At 40.7% G+C, this 25,860-nt stretch overlaps 1 protein-coding gene across 2 annotated transcripts in view; it reads right to left on the reverse strand.

Moving 5' to 3' along the window:
• Nucleotides 1-11,130: 11,130 nt before the first annotated feature.
• The window catches only part of NAA30 (N-alpha-acetyltransferase 30, NatC catalytic subunit), a 39,155-nt gene continuing 24,425 nt past the window's right edge, over nucleotides 11,131-25,860 (reverse strand). Inside the window, exons 5-6 of one of the 2 annotated variants that reach the window (XR_009452731.1) lie at nucleotides 23,389-23,584; nucleotides 11,131-11,262 (exon numbers count right to left, since the gene is read on the reverse strand). The gene's annotated coding sequence lies outside the window, so the exon portion shown is untranslated. Of the gene's footprint in view, nucleotides 11,263-23,388; nucleotides 23,585-25,860 lie in introns of those variants that run through there. The other variant, XM_059695100.1, reaches the window with a different exon arrangement.

Genomic DNA, 25,860 nt, shown 5'->3' on the forward strand with positions numbered 1-25,860 from the left:
TTCCTACAAAGGAATACATAATGGTTTGACCAGTCAGCCTTCTTGAAAAAGTAAAATCCTTGAGAGAAAAAATGAGTCCAACCTATTCATAATGAATATTATGGTTTATCTGAAGGTTTACAACAAAGTGGGGTGGTCAGCTCCCAGTGTGGAAGACAGCAGAGCTTAATTATATCTTCATCATGGTGGTCTGTGACTTGAAATTGGAATGACACCTCCTTCTAGAACTCACTGGATTGTGAGCTCCATGAGGGCATGGACCATGTCTCTTCCAGGTGGCATCCCCACATCCTAGCACAACACCTGGCACTAATTAGTAAATGTTTGTTGAATTCATTAGCTTATGTGTTGAGCTAACTAGCTAATTAGAGAGGCACTTGTTTCTTTCCAGCTGTGCAGTTGCTCCCTCTCATTTCCATCATTTCCCACGAGTCTGAAATGTATCAGGCTGGTTATACAGTAAAGAAAGGAAAATGTCTTCAAAAGCTCATGAAATGTATACATCTAAATGGATGGCATGAATTAGACATTGCCTTGGGATACAGGAGCTAGACACATATGTACCATAGTGAGGATGCCATAGCTCAAAAATTTTTTCAAAACTCTATCAGAGTGTGTTAGCTGCAAAGGAAAATCAATCATAACGGTGAAAACTATAAATTTCAGCCCAGGGGCAACGTTGTCGATCTTCTTCAACTGAAAATCTCCCCAGCTTTGGAAAGGAAAATGGCTTGTCAATGGCCAAATGCATGCTTCTCTTGTGAAAATAATATTTTCCTTCTAGCTCTGAATTTTTCAAAAGAAAATCTTTTTGGCACACTTTTGGAAACGTATCTTTCTCAATTGTTTTTTTTTTCTTTTTTTCATGCAAACAGCCATTTGTCTTCATCTATTTTGATGATAATTCTGAGTTACTTTACCTGCATTTAACTAAAGAGGACTCTTGTAGGAGTCACCTGTGAAATAGTCTTATAAACAAACAGATAATGTTTTCTGCTTGCCCCAAGCCTTTAAACACAGAAAACAAAACTCCAGCTTTTTATGCCACTTTCTTTCTTACCAGGAAAGCATACAATCATCAAGTCATAATTAATATCAAATATTTCCTGCCTCAAACGAACAACAAAAGCCCATTTCCACATATTGCTGCAAAACCTCGTTTATTTAGAATACTTACAGGGAGGGCTTTGGAGAAAGTGTGTTAAGGGGTAGATTGGGGAAGGTCAGACCATTAAAAATCTGAATTACATCTCATTTTTAAAAAAAGAAGTACTATTTTTATTACAGTACAGGATAAACAAAACACATTTGAAAAAAAAAGTCAATAGTTGAGATTTATTGTTTTAATATGTCTTTATTGATTTTGAGAGAGAGAGCGAGAGGAAGGGAGAGAGAGCGAAACATCTATGTAAAAGAGAAACATTTGTTGGTTGCCTCCCACACACACCCCTATCAGGGATTGAACCCACAACCTGGGCACGTGTTCTGACCAGGAATCAACAGGCAACCTTTGGGTGCACGGGCCAACGCTCAACCAACTTAGCCAGACTGGACAGGGCTGAGGTTTATTTTTAAATGTATACTTCAAAATAAGTCTGCAACTCATTTGTTCATTCATTTAATCATGCATTCAACAAACAGATTTGAGTATCTACGACATGCCAAGCACTGTTCCAGGTGCTGAAAATACAGCAATAACCAAGACAAAGTCCCTATGCCAATAGGTTACATTCCAGTGGGGAGACCACGAGCAGAGAGGGTCAAATACATGATACAATTTCAGATAATATCAAACATGATGAAGAAAAATAAAGCGGATGAGAGGACAGGCACAGGTGGCGTGGACTGTTTCAGGCAGGATGCTCAGGGAGGGAGTCTCTGAGGGAGAGACTTTAATGAAGGGAGGTTGTGAACCACAAGAAGACCCGTAGAAAATGTCTTCCAGGCATTGGAAGACAAATACAAAGGCCCTAGGGTGAGATGAGCTGTAATATTCAAGGGCCAACAAGAAGGCCAGGATGTCAAAGTGAAGAAGGGGATGACGTACATCAGAACGATCATCAGGACCCAAATGGTGAGGAGCCCGGAGGACCACAGTACAAAGATAGGTGTTAAGTGTAACAGAATTTCAAAGACAGAAGGGGCTGATCCTAGTGTAGACTGACATCTCCAATTTGATCATGAACAGACCCACTGAAGTCACATGGCCATAGCTGACTGACCTAGACCTGACTCTTGACCTAACTGAGCCAGTCAGAGAAGGCCTCAGTCTCTGCTGGTGGCAGGAGCCGCTGTGAGGACACTCAGGACCGATGGATAGTACTGTTCTGCCTGTGGGCCAGAGATGTAAGAACACTGCCCTGCAGTAAACAGAGAAGTAGAGATCAGGGACCCATCGAGGCCCCCACCATATTTTTTCCTCGCTCCCCCACCCTAAAACCCTCCTGCCCTTCATTCTGATACTATATCCTTATAGTAAATTCCACCTTCTGCTTGGGCCAGCTCCAGCTCATTTCTGTTTCTTAAAACCAAAGAATCTCAACTAATAGCTATTTGAAGAACACCACCCCCTTACCTGCTGGTGTAACGCTAAAGGCTGTGGCACTGGAACTGGCAAGAGGTCCAGCTTCCAAGAGGAATTGTGAGATCTCTCCCCAAATCCGTGCTTAGTGAAGCTATGTCAGCTATGGTGGGAGTATTTACACCACAAAAATTGGCAAATGTGACAAACCAGGGCTTATTTTCAGAGAGCTGGATGGTAGCACACCTGTCTAGAGGTAAACACCAATGGGCTCTAGAGTCACAATTCACATCCCAGCTCTACTGCTTCCTGTCTTAGGTAAATTATTTATCCTCTCTGGCCACAGCTTCCTCATTGTAAAATGGAAGTAATCAGTGTCTACCTTATAGAGACAATGAAATAAAGATCATACAGGTAGAGTGCTGAGAACAGTGCCTGGCACATAATAACTGCTCAGTACATATCAGTTAACTAGCAGTATGATTCCTGTTGAAATTAGAAATAAAATAAGAATATTTTTTGTGGTTCTAAAAGTCCGATTTGTTCAACAAGACATGAAACAAAAGCCAGAAGTACATAACTATGAAACTGTGAAAACAAATTCATCGTGATTCACAGATAATGTGATTGCAAGCTAGACCACCCAACAAATCAATGGGAAAACAATTTAGAATTAATAATGGAATTATGTAGGTATTTGAATAAAAGAGATATATTTTTTTAAATCAATAGCTTTTGAAAACCATTTCTCAGAATTTATCCAAAGAGAATAAACATACTGCAAGGGAAGCCCGGGTCCCGGGTGCCAGAGGGAAGGTAAATTGTGATATGCTAAAGAAATGCACTGTGAACATTATAGCAAGCAAACACACACACACACACACACACAAAACAAAACAAAAAAACAAACAAAAAAACCCAGGAATAGCTAATAAACCAAAGAGGAAATAAAATAAACCATAAAAATTACTCAGTCCAAAAAAAGTCAGAAAAAGAGGAAAAAAGTGATCAAAAGAGAAAAAGCAAAAACTAAATCCAAATAGCAAAGTGGCAAATTTAACCCATGATTTAAATGCAGAGATGGATTTAAATTCAGATTGAATACCAGTAAAAGAGCAGGAACCAAATCTATGCTATCTACAAGAAGCAAACTTTAAATATAATGACACAAGCAGGTTAAAAGTAAAAAGATGAACAAGGTATGCCATGCCAACACTAATCAAAAGAAAGCTGGAGTGTCCATATTACTCTTCAATGAAGCAGACTTCAGAGCATATAAGAGGCATCATTACAGAGAGGAAGAGGGAGGGGAGAATGGGTGAAAGATGAAGGGATTGTGAAGTAGCGATCAGTAGTACCAAATAGTTCTAGGAATGTAAAGTACAGCATAGGGAATATAGTCAATAACTCTGTATGGGGTGGGGACCACTTTGTAAAGTATACGAATATCTAACCACTATGTTGTATACCTGAAGCTAATCTATAATAATAAAAGCATAATATGCTAATTAGACTGGACATCCTTCCAGACGACCTTCCAGAGGAAGCCGGGGCTGCGAGGGAAGCCAGTGCCAGCAGCCGGGGAAAGGAAGGCCTACTCTTGCACGAATTTAGTGCATCAGGCCTCTTGTAAAAAATAATATTGAATGTAACTGTAATTGAAAAATAAAATAAAGAAAAACATCTGAGAATGAAAAAAGGACTTTAAGTAATACTGATATTTTTCAGTTCAGTAAACATACTACAAAAAGACCCATTTCTTTGAATGAGATCTACCTATTGCAGTCCTTCTTCAACCTAAGGGTTGTACAAGTTTGCCACCTACTGACCTTTTGCTAAAGTACCTCGTGCTCCTCAAAATATTGCTAGCGATCATAATTCTTTGTCAGCAACATTCATCAAATGCATGCAACTATTTCCCAATAAAATGTGAAGCATTTTTAAAACTTTTATTTTAAAAATCCTATAAGGAGGAGCATTCAAAGCTCCTACCCAAATATTAAACAATGTTCAGTGTTCGTGTTCATTTAAAGGCCCTCTGCTGACCATTCTCATTACATGTACTGCTTAATTAAAAAAAAAAAAAAAAAGCCATCAGAAAACCTTGGGGATAGTGAGGACATTTTTCTGACACTCGGTTGGTTCACTTCGGTGCTTCTTTTCCAGCCTGCTTTCCTCCCTGGGGTCTGAGTCCGCTGCCAGCCACTCCTGGTGGCCCTTGCCTGGAGAACAAGTCTGCAGAGAGCCTGACCTCTGTCTTGTTCTGAGCTGACCTCGGCTTTTTCCATAATTCTTTGCAAAGTTTTTGTTATCTAGTTTATGGCTTCTTCTTGATTTCCAGTTTCAGAGATGGTCCTAAAAATAAGCTATAAAGGGAATACCAAGGCTTTACAATAATATCTAATTACTAGTAGGCTGGGAGCTCTTAGAGCAGTGGTTCTCAACCTTCCTAATGCCGCAACCCTTTAATACAGTTCCTCATGTTGTGGTGACCCCCAATTTCATTGTTACAAATTGAATATAATTAAAGCATAGTGATTAATCACAAAAACAATATGTAATTACATATGTGTTTTCCGATGGTCTTAGGCGACCCCCGTGAAAGGGTCGTTTGACCCCCAAAGGGGTCGCGACCCACAGGTTGAGAACTGCTGTCTTAGAGGCAGACACAGAAAGCCATGCCCAGTTATTGTGTAGTGATCCCCTGCAGACCAGCTGTGAATGTCTCAGGTCAAGATGCATCACCCCCAAACTCTGAGGGCAGAGTCTGTCCCATTATGAATCCTCCCTTCTCCACTCCCATTTTTAATCTTTTCCTCATCCCTATTTCCCTTGCAGAACCTGTTAGGCTACCCTGCATCTCTTCCCCTTACTCTGCACGCTAGGATCTACCCTGTAAATACTGAACAATAAAATTCTGTCCATTTGTCTAAGGGTGGAGGGCAGCAGGCCCAGAGGATTTCTGAAATCCCTGGTAGTCATCTAATTCTATGGTGATAGGCCAATCCACTGCAGAGTTGATTTAAAACACCTTAGTATAGCCCTCGCTGGTTTGGCTCAGTGGATAGAGCGTCAGCCTGCGGACTGAAGGGTCCTGGGTTCAATTCCAGTGAAGGGCACATGCCAGGGTTGCTGGCTCGATCCCCTAGTGGGAGGGCATGCAGGAGGCAGACCATCAATGATTCTCTCTCATGACTGATGTTTCTATCACTCCCTCTCCTTCTCCCTTCCTCTCTGAAATCAATAAAAAATATATTTTTTTAAAAAATTAAAAACAAAACACCTTAGCATAGATATAAATGAATTTAAAGAATCAGGGCATCTTGGAGAAATGACTGATTCCAGTAAGCAGCATGAATGTACAAGATGATCATGGGCCACTTTGTTGTTCAAGAAAGAAAAAAAAATTATCAAATACTCCTGTGATCATCTTTAAAGTTTGCAGTAGTCACCTGCAGGGGTTCCAACTAATCAATTATGGGAAAATTTGAGCATGAAAAACAAATAACTGCAAGGGATCTACACTAATAAAAGAGAAACATGCAAATTGGTGTCACTCTGCTACACCCACCAGCCAATCAGAGCGACTATGCAAATTAACCAAACAAAGCTGGAGGTTAATTTGCATACACAGGCACAGAGCAAACACTGAAGACTGAAGACTGAAGAGGCTTGGCTTCTCCACTGCAGCCGGACCAAAGGCCTGGGTCCCAGGTGCTGGAGGAAAACCGGTGCCAGCAGCCAGGGGAAGGAAGGCCTATTGCGTGAATCTTCGTGCAACTGGCTTCTAGTTGAAATATAAAATATAAAATACCCATTACTTCATAACACTCAAAAGATGAATATACTGATTACTTTGGAGATTGCTACCACACCAACTAATTTTTCTTAAAATTGTTAAATAACAAACAGGAAAGAATGGGCAATTAATCCCAGTTTTTCCTGTAAAAATCAGATTTTAGCATAATCAAATAGTTAATAAAAGAAAATTCTTTGTAGAAACAGCCTACTAATAAATGCAAACAGAATACTAGCATTAGAGTGACATCACTTTGCAACCTCTAATGAAATAATGGCTCTAAGCAATAAAATTTTTTCCCTGAAAAGCTAATGGGAGTTTTGTAATGGAGAGATCAGGCTGACACCACCTGTGCCCACGACCAATCTTTTTATTGTTTATTTAAGTGCATATCACACACTGTGAAGGATCTGAGATTTCATTCTATTTGTAAGCTAACAAATTAACCTGCCACAATTTCATGGAAGCTGACAGAAGATACAGATAAGATACAGATTCTGGGTCACAACGTTGTGATGGTTAATTTTACGTGTCAACTTGTCTGGGCCATGGGGTGCCCAGACTTTTCTGGGTGTGTCTATGAGGATGAGATTAACATTGGAATCAGTAGACAGTACAGCAGATTGCCTGCCCTAACGTGGGTGGGCCTCATCTAATCCATCAAAGGCCTGAAAAGAATAAAATGCTGAGTAAGAGAATTCTTTCTCAGCACATGACTGTTTCTGAACTGGGACATTGGTCCCCTCTTGCCTTCAGACCAGCTGTCCTGCCTCTCGGGCCTTTGGACTTGAACTTCAACATACACTATTGGTTCTCCTGAGTCTCCAGCCTGCTGATGTTGGCCTTCTGAGCTTCCATAAGCACATGAGTAAATCATTCTCTCTCTAACTCCATGTGTGAGTCAATATGTGAGTGTGTGAGTGTGAGTGTGTGTTTGTGTGTGTGTGTGGGGAGGGGGCGTGTTTCTCTGGAGAATCCAGACTAATCAGAGACCAAGGACAGTCTATTGCTACAGCAATAGCAGTAGCCAGAGTATTATCATTTTTACTCTGGTTCCCTGAGCATCAGTTCTAACAAAGAGGGTCAAATGACCCTGTGCTGCTTTAGAAGAAAGGTACCCTGAGCTTAGGGAATTCTGGTATTTTATGTTATCCAGTAAGCTTGTCTGCCCTCTTGCCCCAGTGAGAGACACTATCTATTTCTTCCAAGACTGCCTCAAGATACAGACACCCTTGAAAAGATAATGCAGACAAAGCCTCTTCTTGCAAAACATTAAGGAATGCAGAGCCCAGTGGAGAATTCTCACCCAACAGCCTAATCAGCTGATCAATCTTAACATCAGTACAAATGGGACATCATATGTCTCCCGATGAGGTACAAGAAGTACAAAGCACCACCTAGGACTTATTCTTGCCAAAGAAGTTTTATTTCAATCTAATCGAGCCTGGAGCTGGTCTGCAGGAAATGCAGGGACTAAAAAAGCAAGTAAGGAACAAGTTGGACAAGGAGGCAATTGGCCAAATCTAGAAGATAGGAAATGGTATGCAATAAATGACCCAGTTTCACCAACAAATAAATGGAATTTTAAAAGGTGGGAGAAGAAGAAATAGTTATAGATAAAAAGAGACTTGGGAAATAATACAATGTGTGGTTCTTGTTTGATTATAACCTAAACAAACCAATTGTAGGACAATTTTTAGACAATGGGGAAAATTTCAGCATGGGGGAATTAAGTATTATTAAAATTACATGATAGAATTATTGTTAGGGATGATAATGGCATTGGGTTTATGTCTTTGAAATTTCTTGTATGTTAGTTAATGAACTATTTATGGCTAAAATGATAATAATGTAAGCATTTTCTTTAAATTATTTCACCACCACCAACATCAACAAAAGTGGAAGGAAAAAGATGAAACAAGGTTGGCAAAATGTTATCAATTGTTAAAGCTGGTGATAGTATATGAATGTTCATAATACTCTTTTCTTCTATGTAATTTTTAAATTTTCTATTTAAAAAATTAATAAATAAAACTGTGGAAGAATGAAAAAACATAACCCCCAAAAGTGAGATAAGTTAACTACAAACATAGAAGGCTGTAGGCGGCCCTGGCAGAGTTGCTTTAACTTGCACTTTAGTGGAACATCTCAGATCTTCGGAAACCTGCCCTTCAAGAGAATAACTTCCATTTTTCCTTCTCAATGTGAGCAAAGCTCATATCCTTTGCTCAGTGAAAAGATAGACTTCCTATGGAAAAAGTGAGGTAGGTAGGGAAGAGAAGGGAAGGGAAGGGAAAGGAAGGGAAAGGAAGGGAAGGGAAGGGAAGGGAAGGGGAGGGGAGGGGAGGGGAGGGGAGGGGAGGGGAGGGGAGGGGAGGGGAGGGGAGGGGAGGGGAGGGGAAGGGAAGGGAAGGGAAGGGAAGGGAAGGGAAGGGAAGGGAAGGGAAGGGAAGGGAAGGGAAGGGAAGGGAAGGGAAGGGAAGGGAAGGGAAGGGAAGGGAAGGGGAAGGGAAGGGAAGGGGAAGGGAAGGAGGGAGAAATAGAGAAGGGAAGGGAGAGAGGATAATACAGATGTATCCTCATCTCATGGATTTTATAGTCTAGTAGTGGCAACTTCCATTAATCTAATAATCACAGAGATTGTTTATCAGTGGAGATAAATGCTATGAAGTGAGAGAAGAAATTTCTATAAGAACAAATAACACAAGAACTTGGGAGGCAAAATCAACCTCCCTAAGGGGTGACCCTTGCTGGTGCTGAGACCTGAAGGGTGAGTGGATGTTAATTAAGCAAAAGGGTTTGGGGAGGGCTGTTCTAGGACAGTCAAGCAAGAAGGCCTCAACTTTAGGATGCGGAGAGAAAAGTACACAAAGAAGGGAGACTAGGAGATTCCTTCTGTGGCCCCACCAGAGGTAATGATGGCTTACCCCAGGATGGTGGCAATATCTCTCCCCTTGATTTTTTTTTTTTAATTCTCACCTGAGGATATTTTTCCATTGATTTTTAGAGAGAGGGGAAGACAGAGAGAAACATCGATGTGATTGGTTGCCTCCTGCACGAGCCCCAACCAGGGTCCAGGCCAGGAAGGAGCCTGCAACCAAGGTACGTGCCCTTGACCGGAATTGAACCCGGGACCCTTTGGTCCCCAGGCCAACGCTCTATCCACTGAGCCAAACCGGCTAGGGTGAGAGATATTTAGGAAAGAAAATTAACTGGACTTGGTGATGAATTAGATATGATGATAAGTAATAGATGTTTCATATTGTACTCTTAGAATTATTCTGCACCATTGTTAGAAGAAGTGATCAAGAGGACATGACTGACAACTGACCCACAAGCTGGACCCAGGAATCAGGCTCTTTACACCTTTTCCCATCCTTGGAAGTTACATCCTGCTTACTCTTCCCACAGTGGGAGTCAGTTCAATGACACAGCCATGAGAAAGTACAGTGTTGTTAAGACCATCTGGACTGAATGTGTGACTGAACCCAGATAAGACCAATATATAAGCTTTTAAGATTCTAACTTAGTGGATGCAGAGGTCTACTCATCTTGCAGTCGGCCAGGCAAGCCTCCTATGTAAGTTCCCTTGCTTGTTAAGCCTGCTACCTACCAATCTGGAGTCATCTGTCTCTTTCAGTCTCTCTTTACCTTCCATGTACAGGAAACAGTTTCAGGTTTCACCAGAGGAGCTCCTGAGATAGCAAACCAACAGGTATCCACCTAAAGCACTGAGTTTTGGGGGCTGCTCTGCCAGTGAGTGCACCACTGGATGTACTGAGTTGTAGAGTTCCAGGGAAAGGGACTAGGAGCTGATGTAAGTATTTTATTTGACGCCTGGGGAGACTGTTAGGAGAGAACTGGAACTGCTGTCTAGCCTCTCAACACTCCTACCCACTGTGCCCACATGCAGTGACGCCCACTGCCCAGGCCCTAAGGAAAGAGGAATAGACTAAAGTCAGGAGATCTGGTTTGAGTTCTGGTTCTGGCTCTTACAGGAGGAGAGACATTGGTCAATGCAAGTTTATGGACCAATGCACTCAAGTGCTGCCATTGAGGTCTATGGATCAAGGGGCCCTTGATTCCTGTAATGGGCACCTAGGCTGAAATCTTGAGGGGAAAAAAGCTGGGAGGAGGGGGAGGCATCAAAAGTAGTGGTTTAGATTTGGACGTGATGAGCCCTACATAATCCTTTGGGAGCAGACTGGTTCTTCTTCTTGTGAAATCACCCAAATGGTCCTTTTTATTATAAAGAAAAGAACCTCTGTGAATTATTTCCATCTCAGAGAGGGTCTTTGCTTTTAAATTTGTATAACCCGAACCTGGCAGCAGTGAAGGTAAACCCTGGGTAATATCTGAAGTTACATTTGATAGATTATAAAAGAAGAGTAAAACCATTTAACAAAATATGTACTTCATGTGAAGGATCAATGAAACCAGCAGCTAGGCAGCAGCAAGATCCCACACTCAGAACACAGGGGAAATACTATACTCTGGTCACCCTGTACATCCTCATTCTAAAAGACCACCTGCCTATAAAAGATCCTTACCCTCAGGTGAAATAAACCAATCACTTTAATTTTTCCCCAGAGTACCGTTAGCATAGAGATGTCATTGTCTAATAAACTGTTTTCACACTCATCACCGGCCCCTATTTCTATATTCTGCTTTAACAGTCAAAGAATAGGTCTGCTAGAATGAAAGTGTCCTATTGTTCAGATTACTTTCACTCATGACAGTGTTTCTGTTTTTCTGAATAACATCACCTTGGGAAGGGAAAACAAAGTCAAAATACAAGAGGTTGGTCAAGACAGTGTTTATTGCACAAAGCACTGGATTGAAGGACAAAAGGCCAACAGTTGAAACTCTTCATGACTGCTGCAGTCTTTTTGCAGCAAGAGTTCAGGAATCTGGAGAAGGGGCTGATGCATAAACGGATACACTAGACAAGAAATATAAATTTGGAAGGCATCGGGGAGAGCCAGGCGGAGGCCTCACCCTCTAGTGAAGTGGGCTCCCTGAATGTCCAGACCCATGGCTTTTTATTCACACATTTTTCCCTTTAGCAAAGCAAACACACATATCAAAGGTAAGGTTTGGAAAACAGTAAAAGATTATCAGGTTAGGGGAATTGCCTACAGCTGTTCGGCCAGCAGCAGGGTAATATAATGCTGATATTCAGCCATGCTGAATATCAAAGCCCACCAGCCTTTTGAGGACTTTTTGCATTTATTATGATCTGCTGGACTTAGCCTCCAGCACATGACCAATTACTAGATGTGTGATCATGTACAAAGTGCACACTCTCTGCGTCTCCCTTTCCTCCTCTGTGGAACAGTGATATTAGAGTCACCTACCCACCAGGTGATTTATGATCATGGAATACAACACTCTTTGTGAGAGCACGCAACATAAACAAGTGCTGGTTGATAGCTTGCTTGCTTTCTGCTAATGTTTTCAGTCATCTGTCCTTGTTCCACAAGGAAAACTGAAGAAGGAAACAGATTTTTCGCCAGCGATTGTGGAGCACATGTACTCAGTCTGTCTCTGGTCACTTCTCAGACTTAATTAAAAAAAAATGCCAGGCAGCCAAACTAAAGTCCTGAAGACCTGGCCCATGGTGTTGGCATCTTAGGGGGGTGGGAGTGGGTGGAGGGGCACTTGCTGTAGCTCTATCTGGTCCATCAGGTTTCTGGCTTTGATGCCACCCCTTTTCAGATGCACAAGCACAGACTTGACCCATGAATATTGATAAACAGCTGGCACATTTGTCCTGTGATTGCAGGTTTTGGCAGCCAAGTTTCAACACACTGATTTGCTTGTTCATTTTGAAGGCTTCGATAGGTTCTAATGACCAATTCAACCTTGCATAGGACCAGGAAAAATCAACCGTAGCTTCTAAACTAGAACTCTCCTGGTCTTGAGTAAAAAACATGCCAATCCAATGTTTCTCAAGGTGTGGTCCCTGGGTCACCCACTCCTGACCTGCTGGGGATCTCATTAAGATGCAGATACTGAATCAGAATCTCTGAGTGTGGGCCCAGGTATCAGCATTGTTAACCAGCACCACAGGAGTTTGGATGCTCATTCCAGTTTGAGGACTGGTTAAGCAAACCCAGGGTCAAACTTCTAAAGCTATCCTATATAATAAAAAGGTAATATGCAAATTGACCATCACTCCAACACACAAGATGGCCACCCCCATGTGGACACAAGATGGCTGCCACAAGTAGGCCTGCAGGGGAGGGCAGTTAGGGATGACTGGGCCGGGAGAGGAGGGCAGTTGGGGGCGGGGGGACCCAGGTCTGCCGGGGAGGGCAGTTAGGGGCAACCAGGCCAGCAGGGAAGGGCAGTTAAGGGTGACCAGGCTGGCAAGGGAGGGCAGTTAGGGGCAACCAGACCGGCAGGGGAGCAGTTAGGTGTCAATCAGGCTGGCAGGGGAGTGGTTAGGGGGTGATCAGGCTGGCAGGCAAAAGCGGTTAGGGGCAATTAAGCAGGCAGGCAGGCGAGCGGTTGGGAGCCAGCAGTCCTGGATTGTGAGAGGGATCCCAGATTGGAGAGGGTGCAGGCTGCCCTGAGGGACACACACACAAACACACACCCCTCCCCCATGCACAAATTTTGTGCACCAGGCCTCTAGTATAATAAATAATATTTCAAGCTAGAACATTTAAGTATATTGAAGTGTTGAGTCCTAATGATAAAAAATGAGTGCAATCTGAGAATTTTAAGCTGTGGCAAGCCCTATCCAGTGTGGCTCAGTGGATAGAGCATTGGCCTTTGGACCAAAGGGTCTCAGGTTCGATTTCAATCGAGGGATGTACCTTGGTTGTAGACTTCTCCTGGGCCCAGGCCTTGGTCAGGGCTTGTACAGAGGCAACCAATCAATGTGTTTCTCTCACATCAGTGTTTCTCTCTGTCTTTCCCTCTCTCTTCCACTCTCCCTAAAAATCAATGGAAAAATACCCTCAGGTGAGGACTAACAAAAATAAAATAAAATAAAATAAAATAAAATAAATAAAATAAAATAAATAAAATAAAATAAAATAAAATAAAATAAAATAATAAAAAATAAAATAAAATAAAATAAAATAAATAAAATAAAATAATAAATAAAATAAAATAAAATAAATAAAATAATAAACTGGTGGAAAAATCTGATTTTCATAATTTTACATACATTAATTAAGCATATTGGTTGCACTAAAAAGGACAGATCTGTCTATTATGCAATGAAATGATTGACTTTAATGGCTTCAACGGGGTGTTACATTGCCTCAGATAATAAAATTAAGCAGAGCAGATAATCACTTGCCAAGTCAATCATTAACTAACAATTGAATGTGAATCTTCACTTTGCATTTTTACTTGTCTGTTTTAAACTTAGAATTTGATTTTAGCAGGAAAAACACTTATATTACATTGAACAGCAGAACTATTTTAGGCTTCATTAAAGAAAATGTACACCATCTCTTTCCCTTCCATTTCCCTTAGTCAAGGTCAAGAACTTGGCTGGTGTAGATAGCATAGTCAGTGGGGCTGGGGTCAAAGAGGTAGCCGGTATCATTAGGACATTGATTACACACAGGAGAAATGACAAACTAAGCAAACATATTGATGCTAATGGGAGCCAAGTTTTTCAGTGCTGAAGAAGGGCATTACAAATAGGTAAAAGAGGAAAGGATAAAAAGCCCTGTGGTGTTGGATTGGAATTGAAGGTATCAAGTGTGAGTTCGTGGTATTTTAATATAGATAGATGATAGACAGATATGGATATATGTGAGTGTGTACATACATATTTCCTACTCTGCTGAGAAGAATTAAAAGTAATTACACACCCTGCAGGGCTGGCATGGCTCAGTGGTTGAGCACTGACCTATAAACCAGGAGGTCACAGTTTGGTTCCCAGTCGGGGCACATGCCTGGGTTGTGGGCTCGGTCCCTGGTGTGGGGCAGACAGGAGGCAGCCAATCAATGATTCTCTTCCACCATGGAAGTTTCTATCTCTCTCTCCCACTTTCTTCCTCTCTGAAACCAATAAAAATATATTTTAAAAAGAAAGTAATGACATCCCAATATCAGTGAACATTGAGATCATGTTTTCTAAATTACATTCTCCCTTAAAAGGAACCAGGGCTCTTTAAAGAAATAACTGATTCCAGGGCTGTGACAGGAAATGGCAGGTGAGCCTGGAACATTGTGTTGTGCCAGAAAGTAAGGAAGTGCTTCAAAGAATGATGGGGACACATTAAAACGACATCGGAGCCAGCTTGAGAGGGCTAATAAATAATCATAGCAACAGGCAATAACACATGGAACAAAACAGAAGCCCATAAGTCCATATTTATATAAATAAACGAGAGGCCCAGTGCACAAAATTGGTGCATGGGTAGGGTCCCTAGCGGCTGCCGGCCGGGGCCTTCCTTCATTCTGCACCACCCCCTGGTGGTCAGCGCACATCATAGTGAGTGATCGAATGCCCGGTCTCCTGGTTGAACTCCCAAGAGGACACTTTGCATATTAGGCTTTTAAAAATATAGATGAATTACTGTATAAATAAATAAGGAGAAAGGAAAAGTTCTACCTTATAAGAGAATGCCAAATAAAAAAACATAAAGGTAAGCCCTGGCTGGTGTGGCTCAGCTGGTGTGAGCGTCGTCCCATACACCAAAGGGTGGTGGGTTAGCTTCTGGGTCAGGGCACATACCCAGATTGAGGGTTTGATCCCCAGTTGGGGCATGTGTGGGAGGCAACTGATCGAGGTTTCTCTCACACATCAATGTTTTTTTTCTCTCTCTCTCCCTCCCTTCCTCTCTCTAAAATAATATATCCATGGGCGAGAAATACATATGTATAGAGAGGGGGAGTTAATAATGAAATTATAAAATTACCAATTGGCGACTGTCATTATAATAATTGATTTAATCATGAATCGTCACTAGCTGTTAAAACAAGTAGGTGAAAATTTGATGAGGGGCAGGATATTTACATAATCTCATAGCATCTCTCTACAAGATGCTTATTCATTGCTTATTAATAAAGAAGTACATACTAGTTAACAACTTTATAATAGAGTATCCAGGCAGACACCATCTTAACCAAGTGATAAAAGTTAGTATCCAGAGTAATAGCACAGGTAACTATTATGTGCCTCCTAATACTATACACAGAGAATACAACATCACTTCTGTAATATTCCTGCCTGAGATGAATAATCTGAATCCAATCATGAGGAAACATCAGACATACCCAAACTGAGGAGCATTTTACAGGGTAAATTTAAAAAACTTTCCATACCATTAAAATAAGAAAACACTGGGAAACTGTACTTGGTTGAGGGAGACTAAAACGAATGATAACTAAATGTAACACATGACCCTAGACTGGATCCTGGACTTATGAAGAATATTATTGGGTAATTACTGGGGTAATGGGCAAATTGTTAGTGGGTTCTAGGGCTTAGATGATAGTATTGTAGGAAAGTGTCTCTTTTTAGGAAATAAACTTTGCAGTATTAAGGGGCAATGGGATGTCATGACTATAACTTTCAAATGGTTTAGAAAAAATAAATATATAAAGAGACAGGAAAGATAAAGCAAAATGTTAATGTAGCGGAGGAAAAACTTGTCCTCTATCCTCTTATGTTATATCTGAGGCCTGCAAATTAAACTGACTGAAGACAGATTAACAGGAAAAAAAGATTTATTCACATATACACGGGAGCCTGCTAAAGAAATAGCTGGCTCTTTATATGATTTAAGTTGAAGACTTATATACCTAACTTAGGGGGAAAGGAGAGGGGAGAAAAGGCTTTTCTGGGAAGAATAAATAGGTTTCTTTAGGAAAGACAAATGGGTTTTTAGGATAACAATCAAGAGATAAAGAAGTTAGCCAATAATGCTCGTCTATACAGATATGAATGGTTTTTTGTCTCCTTCACAGCCATAAAACTGCCCCTGAGAAGGAATTTGGGGAAGGTTTTATTCATGTTCCTCCCTGTGGGCATAGATGTGCCCATAGAAGAAATTTATTGCAGCTTTACTTCCCAGAAATTATTGCTTTTAGTTAGATAAGGGAAGCTTCAAGAAGACTTCTTTCCATCTGTTGATTCTCAAATGTCTTAAGTTTAAAATAATATTTATACCAACTCTGGAATTCTGAGTGGGTCCCTACATTAAAGATTGGGAAATGTTGATGAGAGACATATAGGAGTTCTTTGTACCTTTTTTTTTTTTTTCCAAATTCTATGTTAACTTGAAAGTATTTCAAAATAAAAAGTGTTTAAAGCATGTATGCCCCATCCTCACAAATGGGGAATTTAATTTTTAAAAATACTGCCAGCCCATTTACTTTATTAAAGAGGTGCCACCTCTGAAGAACAGATTGGAGGGAGTCAATGGGGAGAAGAGGGGGACATCTATAATACTTTCAACAATAAAGATAAATTTTTAAAAATATGCAAAAGAAAAGATTTAATTTCCATAAATAAGTGAGTGTCTATTGTTGAGGAAGAGAGGCTTGTAAGGAACATTAGTAACTCAATCCACGTGGAACAAGGCAGTAGCCAGGATGGCCACAGCTCTTCGGGAAGAAATGCAGCAACTTCCTGTGGGACCCCGAGCTCAGGCTGAGTGTAACACAAACACTTAGCCGGTTTATAACCCTGGCCAAGATGATCTGTGTCCACAGTTTGATTTTCTTGCCATATTCCGATCTTAGAAATTAGCATAATGTTCAGGTCTTTGTGCTAAAATAACAAGTTTTAGTTTTTCAATTTTGTAAAATAAACGTCCCCATATTTCCACTACTAATAATATAAACAACTCAAATGTACTAAATACTTACTCTGAGTCAGGCCCTCTCCTAAGTATATTCTGTGCATTGTTTTGCTTAATCATCTTATTTCCCTGTGAAATAAGCATCATTACTATTCTCTTCATTTTAGAGATAAGGAAACCAGACACTCTGAGTGATGTAACGCTCAGGGATCACAGAACTATAAGTGGCTGCATCAGCATTTGAAACCAGGCTTTCTCATATCAAAGCCCATAAAAGTAACCACTATATAAGATGCTGTGTGATGCCTCAATATTCTGTGGTTCCCTCTAGACTCCAGCTTATAACAGGGTCAAAATCCTGAGATGCCCAAATGCAAAACAATGTAAGGTAACCATCTCAATACAAACCTAAGAAAGAGGGGAACAGATCTACACAAAAGAGCTACCTTACATCATAGCTGACTCACATTATACTGTGTAAGGCCTTTGGTTGCCTCACTGCTATGGCAAACTGATAAGTGTTTAATTTTAGTTGCTTTGGTTAAAGGGCAGGAGGGAGAGATTGTTCACAAAAGACAATGAAAAATACTCAACTCCAATTTTAATTAATTTCCCTTTCTATTCTGAACTAGAGAATGGACTCGATCATCATTCTTTCTTTCTCAGTTAAATGTTAAATGTTAAATGTGTTTAATAGCTATTCCCAAAGAATATCTACTAAAATAAAATGGGGACATCCAAGAGCCAGGACCCCACTAGAAGAAAATCATGATCCTTACCTCCTAGCCCCGTCCCAGGAGCTCTCAACTTTCTGCTTCAATACACAGTAGTCAAAATGGTCCACAGACCCTGGCATGTTTTCTGGAGGTTCAGCTGGAACTCTACTCATTTCTCTTTCAGGCAAGAAAAAAATATCAGGCTCAAGTAACATTATTATAGGATGCCACTGACTCTAACTTATAAAAAAGAATACCTTTTGTGAACTTTTATGTGTCAGCTGTTATCAGTAATAAGTCATAGGTAGTAGCTATGTGATATATATCATATAGCTATATGGTAGATAGTCTAGGTTAAATCTCCTTGTTGCTTCCTTATAGGGCTATCACATTTTCCCCATCTTCTTTTGCAATTATTTCATTTTACCTAGATCCCTACCACAGCAGATCTGAGAGCAGGATGACAGAAACATAGGAGTCTGCTAGAAACTGCTCCAGCCCAAGAATACTTATCCAAAGTCTGGACCTGTCTCTCATCAGCTGGAAGACAAGGATGGTGAGGGTTGGGATGTGGAGAGCAGGCCTAAGGACTATTTCTCTCTCTCAGCTTTATTGAAGTATATTTGACAAAGAAAAATCGTATATATTTGAGGTGTACAACTTGATGTTTCATATACACATACATTGTGAAATGATCACTGAAATCAACAAATTAACATATCCATGACTTCATATAGGTACTATTTTTTTTATTTTTTAAAATGTGTTGAGAACACTTAAAATTCTAAGTATACAATACAGTTAACTATAGTCCCAATTGGTATATACAGGGGTGGGCAAAAGTAGGTCTACACTCTGTACCAATGTGTGCTCAAGTATAGGAAGCAGGCTACAAGAATGTGTGAAGAATGAAGGCCAGCAAAGAACTGTAACACTACTTATGCCCACCCCTGTATTAGATCTCCCGAACTTACTGATGTTATGTAACTGAAACTTTGTACCCCTTGATCAACATTTTACATTTCCCATACACACACACACAAACACACACACACACATACACGTGCTCAAAATCCAAGGCACTCACCAATGTCTTTTACATTCTCTTTTTTTAGGAGAAAGGACAGAGAGTTGCTACAAAATGCTGATTATGAACTGAAAGGAGAATTATTAGGCTGCTGACAAGATCCAGCTACATTTGCATCACGAGTATTGCCCAGTCTTAAACTGCTTACAAGGAGGGCTTCTCCCTTGCTTCCTAATTAATCTTTCAAAATTGGCCTCCCATAGCTCTGACTCACCAGATATCTGAATGCTTATTTAAGTGTTCCCAAGCTTCCCATTAGAATTCTGCAACTGCTGTCTGCTCGAAGAATACAGATAATGCCAGGGCCCCTTCGGCCTTTAATTAGTGCTTCCTCTTCCCTTCCCTAGACTTCTGTCTTGGACTTCACACACTATTTGATGCTAAGAGTGGAAGTTTTCCTCTACAGTCACAGGTGCATTTTCTGGCACATAGTAGGTGCTCAGTAAATATAGGTCAGATGAGTAAATGGTGTGCTCTAGTTGGGAATTACATCTCTCTTCTGATGCTAGCAATGCTCCACCAGTGTTTGTGCTGCATGGTTTCCCATTGACTGCCCAACGCAGAGTCATTTGCCAGGAGTTACGCTCAGACTTGGAACCAGAAGGATTACTTCCCAGGCATCCCTCTACCTGAGTGTCTATAATAATAAAAGTGTAATATGCAAATCGACTGAATGGCCGAACAGCAGAACGACAGTTCTGACGACCTTCTGGACGAAGCTGGGGCTGCGAGGACCGAGGCAACCGGGGCTGCAAAGGCTTACTCTTGCACGAATTTTGTGCGTTGGGCCTCTAGTCCAAATATATAAGCTGGTAGTAGTTCAGTCAAATCCCTGAGGTTTAAGAAAAAAGAAGTGAGGATCACACATAGTTACTACTACCTAACCATTCAGTTCTTTGCAATTAAGTCAAACGTACAGAAACGTCAACAACATTTTCCCCTGGGTAAAGGCAATTTAACTTCTCAAAGAAGCCACCTTTCAAAGTAGATGTAATGATTTTAGCTGACATAGAATATATGCCTTCTTATAACATTTAAAAATATCTCTTTGTAAAAATAAAATCATTCTGGATTAAGACTCAGACTTTTCTACTTCAATCCACAAAAATCGCTAATATTCTTTCCCCTTCTTCTGCCTGTTTAAATAACCGGACTCATAGCCCTGCTGGCTGGATCCCCTTTGCTTCTATTTTTCTCTTTATAAATCTGACTCTGTTTTTGGCCTTGATTCTCCTTGCTGTCAGTAGGCTGATTTGACTGAAAAGTGCATTTATGTTCTTGGTTTTGCCAGCAAATTGACTTTACAGCTGACTTGGCAAGGCTCTCTGAGTGGGGCAGTTAGAAGAAGTGGTGTACCAGGTGGACAAGGAATAGGAAAATTTGGGTTACAGATTAGAAAAACTTGAAAATGTACACTGAGTTTTAAAAGCACTGTTGGTTTTAAAGCACTGAAGTTATTTTTTATAACTGAAGGTATATGCAAATGATTTTAAAACAAGTGTCCAATTGCCTTGTTTATAAAAAATTACTTCTTTGCAGCTAAAATATATAAATTCAATATCTTAATTTCCATGAAACTTTCTTGTTTAAATTCTTAGGTCTGATTTACAATTCAGAGTTAATTGTATTTGGATTTATGTGTCTGAGCAATTGATATAATAAAAAATATTTACATTCACAACAAATTAAGGTTTTTGCATCTTTTTTTAAAATACAAAAAAAAATTCAGAAATATCTAGGGTTGTGCTGATCTATGAATTTTTTACCTGGTCAACATCTCTGGCATCATAAAAAATAATTTAGCAATCACCTCTGCATATCACACAGAGCTTTGGGTAGGTCTATGAGTCCCACAAGAGCCATTCAAATAAGCCTATAGAAATATGTTTTTAAGTGAAAGAAAGGAGTTTATAGAAAAACTACCTTGATTCAAGTTTAAAGTCTAATTAAAATATGTAAATTATTTTAAAAACACTATGCAAAATCAGATTATACATATTTTCTTTGTAATGCTAAGTCTCAAAAATGCAAACATTAGGAAATTATTCTATGGGCTCTGTCTCCTCAGTGCCCAGCATGATGCCAAGCCTAGAGCGGGTTCTTAGTATAGAACATTAGCAGATGATGCAAATTTCATGAATGACGTAGGGAAGGAGGGAGAAAGAGCGGGAGGAAAATACAGATTGCCTGCCAATTCACACTTTGGACACCTGATGATTTTAAGTCTGAATATTTTTTGTAGTGCACTTCACAAAGTATTCTGCATCAAGTAATGCATTTATGTTATCAGCATTTATTTGATGCCAGATGTGTTCCAGGCACTGATCTAGGCAGTGAACAAATACAGCCATGAACAAATTTCCTACTGTCATGGAATTACTTGAGTGGAACCCACATCACTACCCTGAAAGGCACATATCGATAACACCGTTTTTATGAGTAGGAAAGTAAAGATTTTCTCTCACAGTATGCTTGGCATCCCTGACCTGTCCAGTGTTTTAAGTGGCGTAAGTTTTGTGTAGTAACATCCTACTCTATTTGAAACCACCAGCTTTAGAGACCGGCACAGTCATTTAACATCGTATCACCAGCAGCTGATAACCTAATTCAAGCAAGTTTTTACCACCAGGAAAAGGATCTAATACAAAAAAATAAAACACACACGCACACGTATATATATGCACATATATACATATATATACACATATCTACACACACACATTATTCACACATATATACATATATACACAAAAATAATTTCCTAATGTTTGCATTTTTGAGACTTAGCATTACAAAGAAAATATGTATAATCTGATTTTGCATAGTGTTTTTAAAATAATTTACATATTTTAATTAGACTTTAAACTTGAATCAAGGTAGTTTTTCTATAAACTCCTTTCTTTCCCTTAAAAACATATTTCTATAGGCTTATTTGAAGTTTGATAAAGTAAAATTTACTGGAAATACAGCAAGAGAATTATATACTAGAACACAATACTTCAAAAGTTTAAAATTAAACATAATCTAAATAAGAGTATTCATTTCCATTTTTATAGAATGAGACAATATGAAAGTCAAGTTTTGCTTTAAAAAGAAATCAATTTCAGTCCCCTTGAAAGATATTACAGGCCTAATTATTAGAAACAAATTAGATGTTAAGAAAAACCACTTAATCCTAAATGCTTTAATGGATTTTACAAATTGGACCTATTAAATAATTTAGTAGGATTCATTAAAGTTTTAATTTTATCCAACAGAATTAAACATACTGGACTCTGCCTGTCCCCTTTGGGTTTCATCAAGCACCAGGTCAGATAGGAAGAAAACTAGGAGACTCAAGAGTCCCGGGTTCAGGTCTCATCACTGCTGTGACCTTAGACAGAGATGTCATTTGTAAGTGTTGGTTTATCTTTCAATCCCAAAGGGTCTTTTTAAAGACTGAGTAAAAGTAGGTGGAACTACTTTAACAACTGTAAGGAGGCAATCTCACCGCATGCTATTTACTTACTACTAGTGGCCCGGTGCATGAAATTCATGCACATTAAAAGGGAATTAATGAAAAGAAATATTTTAATATTGCTACTTGCCCTTTCTCTATAATAGAAGTGTCAGAGATGAAAGAAAGTAAAATGTATAAAAAATCTCCCTCCTGTCAGAGTCTGGGGCATGCCAGGGGACCTAGAGTCAAGACCCCGCCCACCACCCTCACGTGCTTCGAAAACACAGGAGACCCAGACCTGGCCGGCCCCACCCCTGTCAGGGGCACAGCCTCAGGTTCCCCAGCCTGAGGTCCCTGCCATGCTCCACCGGGCAGAAGACACAGCCTGAGGTCCCCTAGCTTGGCGCTGGGGTTGGGGGCATGGCCTGAGGTCCCCCTGTCAAGCCCCATCAGGCGAGGGGCACAGCCTGAGGTCCCCCATCAAGACCCACTGGGCAGGGGGCATGGCCTGAGGTCTCCCAGTCAGGCGCTGGGATGGGGGGATGCAGTCTGAGGTCTCCCGGCCTGGAGCCGGGGCTGGGGTCTCCCATCAAACCCCACTGGGTGAGGGACATGGTCTGAGGTCCCCCATCAAGACCCACTGGGCTGGGGGTGCGACCTGAGGTACCACGTCAAGCCTTGCTGGGTGGGGGGGGCACAACCTGAGGTCCCCTGTCAAGCCCTGAGGGTGGGGGGGCGCAGCCTGAGGTCTCCTGTCAAGCCCTGCCAGGTGGGGGGGGGGGTGGCCTGGGGTCTCCCAGCCCAGAGCCAGGGCGGGGGCGCAGTCTGAGGTGGTCTGGAGCTGGGACAGGGGACGTGGCCTTAGGTCCCCGTCAAGCCCGGCCCTCTTCCCACCCCCCCAGCACTGTCATACCAGTGCTGAACGGGGACCCACACAGGAGCACGCAGGCAGCCTGACATTAGCGCTGGGGGCGGAAGTCCCTGCCCCTGGCCCTGCCCACAGACTAGTCATGACTGGGACACAGTAATGGACAAATTAGCATATTACCTTTTTATTATATAGATTACTCTATTGCCCTCCTGGCAGTGAAGAGAGGACATTAACCACAGGTCTCTCCACCGGAAGCTGAGGGGATCACATCCCAATAGCTGCAAGCATCCTGTGATCAGCCAGACCCCAGTGATCCTCTGCTCAGCAGGTTGTACAAAGATGTCCAGGTGTTCTTGTCTCCAGTCAGGTGCTCCTTTAAACAATGAGAAAATTGGACTCACTGGTTTGAGAACCACGATTCTGTAGCTTATACTGTACATACACTTAGTGTAGCTGCTGTATAAAAACTCATAAAATCACTTCCCAATTTTATGTAATCTTGGCAATTCTAGTTAGCCATGTGGTTTAGGGTTTCTTTATAAATTCAAATAATGGCTGTGATTAGTTTATCCTGAATTATTTATGTCTTGATCCCCTTTAACCATAATATTGGGGTGTTTCAATATAGGGTGGCCCTAATCCTTTTCCCACCCTATTTTTTTTTAATGTATTTTTATCAATTCCAGAGAGGAAGGGAGATAGAAACATCAATGATGAGAATCACTGATAGGCTGCCTCCTGCACGCCCCACACTGGGGATCCAGCCCACAACCCGAACATGTGCCCTGACCAGAAATTGAACTGTGACTTCCTGGTTCATAGGTCGACACTCAATCACTTAGCCACACTGGCTGGGCTCCCCACTTTGTTTTCTTTAAAAAAAAAAAAAAACGGAATAAAATTGTGTCCCTAACTCAGGGCCTTCTTTTGATTCAACCCTTCCACCTGAACAGGAAACACCCTACAACAGCACCAAATTACAGGTGCTAGGAAAGCAGCAATAAAATGGGGGGAAAGTCACCTAGAAGAAAAACCTTTGCTGAATGCACTAAGTATGGTACTATCATCAACCAAGTCACTCAGAGCATTTCTCGCAGTTTTCTTATAATGTCCTTGCAAAGGGAGGCTGCTGTAATTACTCCATAAAAATATGAAGACCAGCCCTGACTGGTTTGGCTCAGTGGATAGAGCATTGGCCTGCAGACTGAAGGGTCCCAGGTTCCATTCTGGTCAAGGTCATGTACCTTGGTTGTGAGCACATCCCCAGTAGGGGGTGTGCAGGAGGTAGCTGATCGATGTTTCTTTCTCATCGATGTTTCTAACTCTCTATCCCTTTCCCTTCCTCTCTGTAAAAAATCAATAAAACAAAAAAATATGAATACCAGGCACAAGGAAACTAAGCAACTGGCCTGAGATCATAGGTAAACAATGCAGAAAACTGGGAACTAAAGGCAAGTATCTCAATTATGGGGAAACCCTCCAACCATCTTGCTGTCCTAAGGACAATTTATGAAAAGAAATGCAAAATCACTTTGTCTTTGAGGCTGAGAATGCTATTGAGTCTAAAGCCATTAGTTCAGCATTTAAGACTTAAATCATTGATGGCATGACAATTATGTCAAACCCTACTGGTATCTCCTTGAAAGTATTGTTCTTTTCCCAAATAACTTGGTTAAGATTTGGGAATTTTTGTTTAAAAATGTGTTTGGGAGAGAACATCTATAAGGTTTCAGTTTCTTTAAGGTAGTCCATGGATCAACAACCGTTTGGGGAGAGTGGGTAAGATTGTGTCCCTATATGACCAATTTTTCTCTCCTGCTCACCCAATATCTTATCTGCCATGCTTCACTGATTATACTTCAAAAACCCAATCCCTTCTTCTAAGTCTTTATTTATCAACTCCTTTTTCTTACATAAGAAAACACTAGGCACTTGGGATATACAAGGCAGCCCCCTCCGTTCAACCTTAGCTCTACTCTTCTACTTTTCTTTCCATTTGCGCCTCCAAATTTACCTACTTAGGTGTCTACTGTCCTTGTAACAGAAATCTTTTATCCTCTTTGAGTGATCTCTTTTCTAGTCATATTTACTCTCCATTTCTTATGCATCTCAATACTGCTGTCAAAAACAATTTCCTAAACACTGAAGCATTAACACTGGTTATATAATGATTAAAGATTATTGTGTAATAGTACTGTGGTTTTGTTATTTAAAATTAGGCCTTACCATTTGAAATAAGTACTAATATATTTATAGATAAAATATAATCTCTGGGGTTTGGAAAAAAATCTGAGAAGGGCTGGTGGGGAATGGATGGGACCAGATAGGCCATGGGTGTTGGGCCTGGTTAAGTACATAGAGAGATCATTATATACTTCTACCTACTTTAGTATTCTCCACAATAAAGACAAAGTTTGCTCTCTTCACTTACTAGTTTAGGCTACTCTCATAAGAGCTAATGAAATATATAGATGATTTGCCATTAAAATGATGCTATAAAACCCAATACCAAAATACATTATATACTACTGCTACATATATTAGTAATAGTCACCATTTATTACTCTACTAAGCTACTAGGCACTGTTGCATAAATGATATCATTTTTACAATGAGCTTACCAGGTAGTTACCACTAAAGGCTCAGAGA

Source organism: Myotis daubentonii, chromosome 1 (genome assembly GCF_963259705.1).
Source record: "Myotis daubentonii chromosome 1, mMyoDau2.1, whole genome shotgun sequence".
Lineage (NCBI taxonomy): Eukaryota > Metazoa > Chordata > Mammalia > Chiroptera > Vespertilionidae > Myotis > Myotis daubentonii.